This window comes from Nilaparvata lugens, chromosome 4 (assembly GCF_014356525.2).
Source record: "Nilaparvata lugens isolate BPH chromosome 4, ASM1435652v1, whole genome shotgun sequence".
NCBI lineage: Eukaryota > Metazoa > Arthropoda > Insecta > Hemiptera > Delphacidae > Nilaparvata > Nilaparvata lugens.
In genome coordinates, this window is record NC_052507.1 from 66966138 (window position 1) to 66975767 (window position 9630).

Here is a 9630-nt window from a genome sequence, read left to right on the forward strand (position 1 = left end):
TGCTGCAAATCATGGCCTCCAAGAAAACAAATCGTACAGCTGAACTGGATAATTCGAGAACTAAACAGAACAGGGAATTTGGCCACAATACACTCAAATGGATGGTTTGTTTTGTGTGGGCTATGTGAATAGGCTCTAGAGAATTGGCTGTGTGAAAATCTCGGGGTTCTTGTAAGTTCAAGTTATCGGGTTATTTGATTTGAAATCACATTTTTTCGGGAAACGAAAGGGAGGAAATTTTCTCTACAAAATATGAATAAGCAGTGTTAAAATAAGGAAAGGTAACCCTCAAATTTCCTGTCCAATGTCAATGCCATATTTATTATGTTATACTTTATCCTTTTAAACTCTCACAGTTGAACTATTTAATGTGTGGTGAAAAAAATATGAAGGAACACGATGATGTTTGACCTTAAAAATTATCCTGTGACCATGCTGTAAACCTCAGTGAATACATTAAACATTCAATCGAGAAGAAAACTATCAAATTTAATAATATATCAAATACATGTCAGAGAGAAGCTACATTGATCCGAATGGAGCATAATATTATACTGTAAGTGGAGTTTCCCATCAATGACTAATGAATATGATCTATGAATTCAATGATTATTATTTAGAACTTCCCTCTCTGTCAAATGATTTCATTCGAGTAGAATTTTGCAAGTCTGCCATCAATTCAAGGAAAGGGGTGCTAAAGGTCTTCGGATGGACTCAAAAAAGCTTCAAAAACGTGTATTTTTTCAATTATATTGTATAATCTCTTCATCGATAATAATTGTTATAATTTTATGATATTATGGAATTTCTGAATTCAATGCGATTTTGTGGTCATTCGAAATTTGTGTACTAGCTAGACAGCTGACTGACTAGAATGTCACATTGAAAAACTCTTCGAATTTTGTCGAAGTTATCCAATATTATGATTGGTATCAGTCAGCTAGTGCAATTTGATAGCCCTCAAACTTGATTTAAATCCAGTGAGTATGTAATATAGAAAAACTAAAACCCATCATCGGGATCAGAATGTCTCTGGGAACTTCCACGCATATTGGAACATAATGCCATAATGCCATGATGACACTATGAATTTTCATAATGGCATGATGGCACTCATTGAACTATATTTCCGTTGATGATTTCATTCGTGAGGGAAAAACTATTGTAATATTTATTGCATGCAATGAATTACTTAACTGACTAATTGATAATTCAAAATTTTTTTTCTTATGCACTTTCAGTTTTATCTGTTATATCCTGAAAGAGGACGAAGAAGTGAGTCAATTTCTTTGTCTAAAGAACTTGACCTGTAGAACGGTTTGAAGGATACGTGTTCAAAATTTGAAGCTGATTGATCAATTATTTCTAAAATTTTTTAGAACATACAAACAGACGGACAACGAATTTGACCTTCAGTAAGTCAAAAGTGAGAGCTCGCTAATGCTTGTTCAATCAAACCATAGGATAATTAGTTTTAAATTGGAAATACAATAGAATCGCTAATAGTAGAAAAAATCCCTTCTGATTAAAGTGACATAATTTATAATCCATTAAAGGGAGAATAGCATTGATTATCTCATAATATATCTTCACTATATATGAAGTAAGGAATTGGCTCATACATGTATAGGATACAAAATCCTGTATTGTTTTTTGTTTTAATGAAATCACATCAAATTCATAGGCTTATTGGTTTTACATTGTAAGAAAGATAGGGGAACAGCGTTGCCGATTTTCTGCCTTGCCACTGCCACTTGCTACTATAAAGGATAACTGATACCGACATTATTTCATATATGATGCAATTTTCACCGATCATTCTTATTAAAAGTAATAAATGATAATATTCTATTTGTCCAAAAAATATTTTTCAATAATTGAATAAATTTCCGTAATATATTGAGATTGAATTTTTCAATTGAATATATTTCTAATTTGTTGAAAAAAAACTATCTCACAGAATTCCAACGAGCTGACAACGCTGCAGAGCTAGAAAAGGACAGCTCCATCTAGTTTGCCAAATAATGATATTAAGTGAGTTGGTTAGAGTATTTTTTGGCTCTAAATTTTTCAAAATAACTTATTTCATCTCAAATTTTCAGTGGTTATTAAGTTTTAAATTGAGATTGATTTAAATTTCATCCTTCTAAATTCGAAATTTCCAGTTTCTCTGTTTTTGGACAGGAAATTGGACTTAAATTCATGAAAGTGAAATGTAACCTCTCTTTTGAAAATGTTACTGTTTGTAGAATTTAGAAGAAGAGCAGTTCTGGGCTAAGCCTAAGCCTGTTGCTCTCTCCTAGTCATTGCTATAATATAGGCTATTATAATTTGTAATTGTATTGATAAATGATTAATTAAATAAGTAAGTGGCAGCACCAATGTTATAATTAAATACCCCTTTGTAAATCAAATAATGAATTTTACTGGAATAAAAGACGCAAAATGTCAAATCTCTCATGAATACAGTATAATGAATCCAATAGAAACAAGTATCTTGTTGATTCAATTCTCTAGACCACAAAAAATAGCACTCCTATTTTCAGACAGTTCATCAAACATCTATCTTTGAGCTAAGGAATTGGAGTTCGATTGAGCATAGAATCTATATCAGTAAGCAAGGGTTCCATTGATAGATAGGTATGGTGTGGATCATCTCAGATAGAGTCAATCAATAGGGTGCTTGCAGGAAATCAGTTCTCTAGCCAGTAATTGAAGCCCCATTCAATCGAGCCGCCTTTCCTGATTGAATTCATTCCTTCTCAGATCTGCTCTCTCCTCAATTTACTTTTTCCCGATTCTAGACCAAGAAAAAGCCGCGGCTCTTGAGTATGGGCGACCAGTACGGAAAGAAGTTTTCTAATTGATGACCTTATATCTCACATGAAATCTAGTTGGTAGTTCAAAGTTTCGCTTCGCTTCAGAGTTGTATTTGGAGCAAAACCTCGCAGGTTAGTTATGAGGATAGTGAGGGAAGTTACTTGCAGAGTTTGTCACAATTGCGGTTAATCTGCTGTCGGAAAGTAGAATTAAATTTCTAGCCAGTGAGAAGTTTTCAGTTGACTAATGAAATGGAACAAGATTTAAAATAATTCAATGAGCGATTCTTCTGTAAAACTAAGAATTCAGTAATCATGATTCAATAAGTAATATTAAAATGAATAATAATTATTATTGGATACGATTATTATTGGAAAATAACAGAAAAAGTTACATTTTATCAATAACAACAGCAAAGCAATTTATTGTAGCCATTTTTACCCCATGGCAAACCACTGTCAGATGGAGAGCTATTAATGTAGAATTCATGATGTTATCATATTCATAGTTGATTACTATCTTCTCAAAACTGTACAACATTTTGTAGTCTAACCCAGTAGCACACATATTTTTCAAGTTATTTTTGAATCTCTTGACATGAAGAATTGTTTAGTTTGAACATAAATGATTAGAATTTGTATAAAATTGTTATATAGTCTATGTTATGGATATGGCCCGAAGGCAAAGAAATTATTAAACATACAACATAAGTAATAATTTAATATTTTAGTACGGTCTATTTGAACCTTAAATGGCAGAGGACTAGGATATTCAAATTTTATGTAAATTTGAAAGTCGGAAGTAAGAATTGTAAAATTGAGGAAGGAGAACCATCACTCGCCTGCCAAATGCCACCATGAGAGGACCCTAAATATTTTAGAGCGTAATACCTTGCTATAACTTGTAAAAGCTAAAGTTAGATTGAATTATTAAATTCTTAAAGACTTTGTGATTCTCTTATAAAGCAGAAGTCATTTTCAATTTCAAATAATTTTTGTAACCCTCGGAAGAGACGATTCCGGCTACCATAGTCCAGGACCCCCAGGAGTTGGATCGACATCAGCGGCTTATAAGAAGATTTCGACATGTGAGTGAGAAATATTGAATTAGTGATGGGCGCCCTCAGTGCTTCGAAATTACATAATAATCAAAGCTAGCTCGTCGAAAGGGTTTTCTTCTAAATTAAGAATTTAATAAAAAATACTTGCGCAAGTAAATATAGTATTAAAGGTATTTATCAAAGGAATAATGAATCAGTACATTTCAGAAAATTCTAATAAATCAAAGAAGTATAAAATCTAGGCTATTAATACATATTCATATGATCTTTAATTTTACAATAATTTGCGATAGTTTGTTGTAGCTCTGATTCACTAGATGAATTGCTCTACTTATTCCATCAGGTGCCGAATCTTGCACCCTGAGATAAAATATATATTCATTACAAGGAAATCTACTAGATACTAGAGAATTTAATATATATATTTGGATCATTGGTTGCCAATTTATCAAGTTGATTTTAAGAAACCTATTTTTAATAGAATTGTCCAAGTCGACAAGTATTAGCAAGCTTATATCGCAGCTACATGCAAAAGGATGCATATGATTTTAAAAATAAAAGCACATGGTAACGTTTCGTGCTATAAATTTAGAGAATAATGTTTAGCCTGTGATATTTTACTGATTCAATTATTTTTATTTTATATTATATATTTTTATCGCTCTTTATATGTTTTGCCTTGATCTATTTTTTTTGCAATATTGTTAATATATGTATCAAATTGTTTATGGTGTGCAATTTATTTTAATCCTCAACACTATAGGATAAGTATATATATATATATATATATATATATATATATATATATATATATATATATATATATATTTATTTTTTAATGAATTACAAGAGTTATAGGGGAAGCTCATACCTGGGCCTATAAAGATTTTATGAGACTATGTCCTATTAAAAAACCACGACCTAATTTATAGTTATATATCAAATATTTCATGCTCTACCGACTGATGCCAAGCAGGAGGCTAATCGTTATTTAAATATAAAGAATAACGTCATACTGTCTAAGATGCATATTGAATCATTGTAGATGGATTATGTTTATAGTGATTAATTTTGAGTTAGTGATAAGGTACGATGCAAAAACCCACTTACTTTTGAAGCAGAGTATTCCCAACGGGAAAATGCATTAAAAGACGTATACTATTCAGCACTAGTAAGTTATTCATCCCGGTTTCCAGAACAAGCTGCAAACATTCGCTTGTTTTTAGAAAGTTTTGTTCTTTTTTCGTATCAGCCAGAGCTCTTCAACCGTGATTTGATGTTGTGTTTGGTTTGGGAATCTATCTCTGCTACTGCGGATGGACGAAACACAAACAAACCAACTTGGTGGGAAAATAAATAATTAGTGACGAGGGGCTAGGAGAGTTGGTGGAGGGGGTACTGGCAGCCACCCAATTGCCAAACGTTCGCCAGGGAACAGCCATTAAATTCCGGACCTGTACACCATCTCTTCCCCAATATTTTCATGCCATTACATTTTAAACTCTTGATTGATCAGTGTAACACTCACACACGCACAGCTACGCCCAATTACTCTCACACTTTATCAGGTATGTGCGTGCACCAACGCATGCGCACACACGCATTCACGCATGTAAGAACGTTTTCACATGCGCTGCTATCGATGACAGCTCATTGAGTTATATGTCTTATCATGCGTGATAATCAATGAAATTTTGGCAGTTGAATTTAGGGAAGTGAGCCTATATGAGAACGATGATCAAAGGCCTATACAGCGATCAGAGGCCTATTCAAAGGAGTATCTCTTTCAATATGAATAGAATGAGATACTTCCTTTATTCTCTCTAATAATAGCCTCTTCTAGGCCTATCAATAAATTAGTCCGGTTGTATTAGACGTACAACCTAAACTAGTAAAAAAATTTACTTCAACCTTCAACCGTATTTTGAAGGTCAATCAGACAAGCTCATTTCAAATAGCTCCATTCTGTTTCAATTTTCTATCCCTTTCGAACTGACGTATCCCATTATTTTCAGAATGGTAATTCCTGACACAGATTTTGGTGGGATGTAGTGATATTCATCCATAATAAGAACACAAAGATGTTGAAAAACATAGAAGATGAAACCATAACGTGTTGAGACATGTTTGTTTTTCTCTAAATGAATCCGTGATATTTGATTACATCTTTGTGCTTTCATCAACACAAACTGAAGATGACACTACAGGTGTTGAAAAATGTTCATGCTTTTCTTCAAATAAATGCATGATACTTGACTACATCTTTGTATTTTCATCCATCAGAATGATTTGCTTCTCTTATTCTACTCAATAATAAATTTTGTTATGGAAAAACATAATACAAATTGATAGAAACAATATAAAAATCTTGAAGTTTTTTTAAATAAAGGGTGCTTTAAGATTTTTATAATGTTTTTATTAATTTAAAAAGTAGCCCATGTGAATGAAGTGTTTTTATAATACAAATTGTATTAGTTTACTTAAAACTATTATATTCAACTTGTGAGTTATTTGGAATAAATATAGTTGGAGACTGCATTAGATTGAAATAGGGTTCTGATTGTTATTGTGCTGTGGGAACACAGCGAACTTGTCTGCGTTAATTTCCACCCGGACTGCATTAGAGAAAGCAACAATTAAGTCTGCTGAAGAATGCAACTGAGTAATGAAGGACAATCGGACTAAATGGGCTACGACGATAATTCAAGCGGATAGGCAACTGTAATTAAGGTTTAGAGTGCCATGAAAAAAACACACTGGCTGCGGTTTACGAACCGGAGTGAAAGAAAGAGGTTTGAGAGAGAGAAAAAAGGTTTACTGTTCAGTCTGCTACCCTCGCAGACGCGTCAGTCTCCTGGAATTGATACGACTGCTTGTCGATCCACAGTGCTCTTGACTTTCGTCTGAAATTGCCTTTGTATGGATTTCTTACATCATTTGAAATTACATTCCATCTACCATCTACCGATGTAGAAAAACATCCGATTCAATCTGGAGATGCATGCTATGGAGAAACAGTCGTAGTGGGAGGGGTATTCCACTCCCGATTGTTGCGGAGAAACTTTTCAAGCTTGCAGAAAAACTACGGAATTCAATTTGGGGAACGTATTATATTGACAATACTGAGTTGTCAACGTTGTATCATAGAGAAAAGATATAGCATAAGAAGACATCTCATAGGGCGTTTATGTTTGAAATTTCACTGTTAAATCAAGCCGATATTCCTAGTAGTTGATTTTTGTGTAGCTATGTGACGCTGGTATTCTCTCATACTGTGCTTTTCTTACACTCTTACCTCTACCAAACAGTAATAATAGACAGTAGACGGCTTGAAATAATTGGAACATAAACTATCTATATCATAGGATATATTCTAATGCTATCTTTTCACTATGATTGTTTAAGGACGAAGAAAAAAAAAGATTGGTGAGTTTGATACTGAGGTATTGGTAGATACTTGAGAAAATAAGATACTGTTATCGAATAATCCAAGATGGCGGCAAATGGTGATGGCAACTCGTTATGTGGCTCCTGTAATAAAACAGATGAAAATGCATTGTTTTGCGATGGATTGTGTGCGAACTGGTATCATACAAAATGTGTTAATATTTCGACAACCGAATATCGTAAAATTCGTGATTTAAGTGACAAAGTTTTTGTGGTATTGTTCGACGTGTATTGGCCAGGTAAGCGTCATATTATCTAAGCATGCAAGCTGTGTGACTGTACAGGAAAAACGTGAACCTGAAATCCCTGAAAATGCTAGTTTGAATGTTATTTTGGACGAACTGTCAAAAATTAGTGAAAATTATGTTCATCTGTGTAATCGTGTTGAAAAAATTGAGAAACAAAATCTTTCTTTGAAGGATAATAATTTAACCTCAACAGAAAATACTACAAGCAATAGTGTAGATTCACATGTTCAAACGTCGATGGATGGTCAATCTGTAAACAATGATCAATTAATTAATGGAAACTCTGTCAGTATTCAGCATAAATTAACTAAGGTTAATTCAAAAATGAGTAAGAGCCCTGGTGATCCTATTGTTGAAACTGATCCTGTGCTGGAATGGAGCGTTGTTGCTAGTAGGAGTAAAAAGTCGAAAGAAACAAAACGAAAACCAACCAGTGTAGATAGCTTGAAGGAAATCAAAAAGCCAAGTAGCCGTGTTGTTGGCACTAATAAAGTCAATTGCCCATTTGTTAGCTCAAAGGATAATAAGTTGAATTACTTGTTCGTTTCTAGGATTGATCCTAAGGTTGGCATTAATGATATTAAGGATTTTGCCATGGCCCATTGTAAAAGTAATGTAATGTGTGAGGAGGTACCTTCGAAGTTTACACATTACATCATTTCATTCAAATTTTTAAAAGTGAGATTGTGCCCATTCTACATGATGACCAGGTGTCCACTGTAAAAATTGATAAATTTTTCTGTGAAATTATCAGTGTTTTTGATTCTATTTTTCCAGTCAAGTCAAGAAGTGGCCGGATGAGCTCTCATGCCCAAACCAGGAGAACTAGAAGGAAAAATGTTGGAGACTGGTTCTCACAAGAATTGAACGTGTTCAGGTTTGCTGTATCTCTTCTGTACCAGAACTATGAGTTGACTCAGGACAGAATGGCTAAAGAAGTAGCATTTAGCAGGTACTTAAGGGCACGGAAGCTTCTCAATCAGGAGGTGGACCGAGCAGTTAAGAGGAAAAATGCTGATGCTATACTTGACTCTCAGAACCCATGTAAATCGGCCTGGAAGCTTATTAACAAGTGCAGAGCGTCTACACAGCCTCAATGTGATTTCAGTCCAGATGTTATGAACACTCACAATCTGAACTCCGTGGAGGCCATTCTTCAACAGATTCCAGTGACTCAGCCAAATGGTGTTGGAAATGTAGAAGCGCAACCCGCTGTCTTTTCTGTATGGAGGAGAGTCTCGAAGAATGATGTATTGAAAATAGTGACTGCTTTTAAAAATTCACCTTCTCAGGACATCTATGGATTTACTGTGGCTTTCTTGAAATCAGTGGTTGATGAGATGGCACCTCATCTTGCCAGTGTCTTTAGTCAGTGTCTTAAACTGGGCTACTTTCCGAATTGTTTGAAGTTGGGTAAAACTGTACCTATATACAAAAAGGGAGATGAGAAGGACAAGAATAACTTCCGACCAATTACTGTTACCCCCTTACTCGGAAAAATCTTAGAGGTTGCCATGAAGGATCAGCTAATGGACCATCTTGAGAGGAATAGTTTGCTGTCTGATAGACAACATGGCTTTAGAAAGTCCAAGTCCACACAAACCGCCCTGCTGGCCCTGATCAACGAAGTCATTGATGCATTCGAGAGTGGAGATTCTGTGGCAGTGAGGCTGTGTGACCTATCACGTGCTTTTGACTGTGTGTCTCATGAGCTTCTCCTTGGAAAGTTGAGTCAGTATGGTATAACGGACATTGTTGCTGACACTTTCAAGTCCTATCTTTCTGACAGAAGGCAGATAGTGAATGTTCGGGGTGCATCATCTGGCGAACTGCATGTACGGCATGGGGTACCGCAGGGCTCTGTCCTGGGGCCAGTCTTGTTCATCCTGCATATGAACGATTTGAGAGTCGGCGGAAGTGAGCTGCTGACACAACCCTTGTTGGGAGAGGATCCTCGCCAGCAGCTGCCACCCTTGAGTTGGAGGAGTCCTTTGCTGGTGTTGAACGCTGGTTTCAGGAGAACAAGCTGTTGCTCAACGTCGGCAAGACACAGAA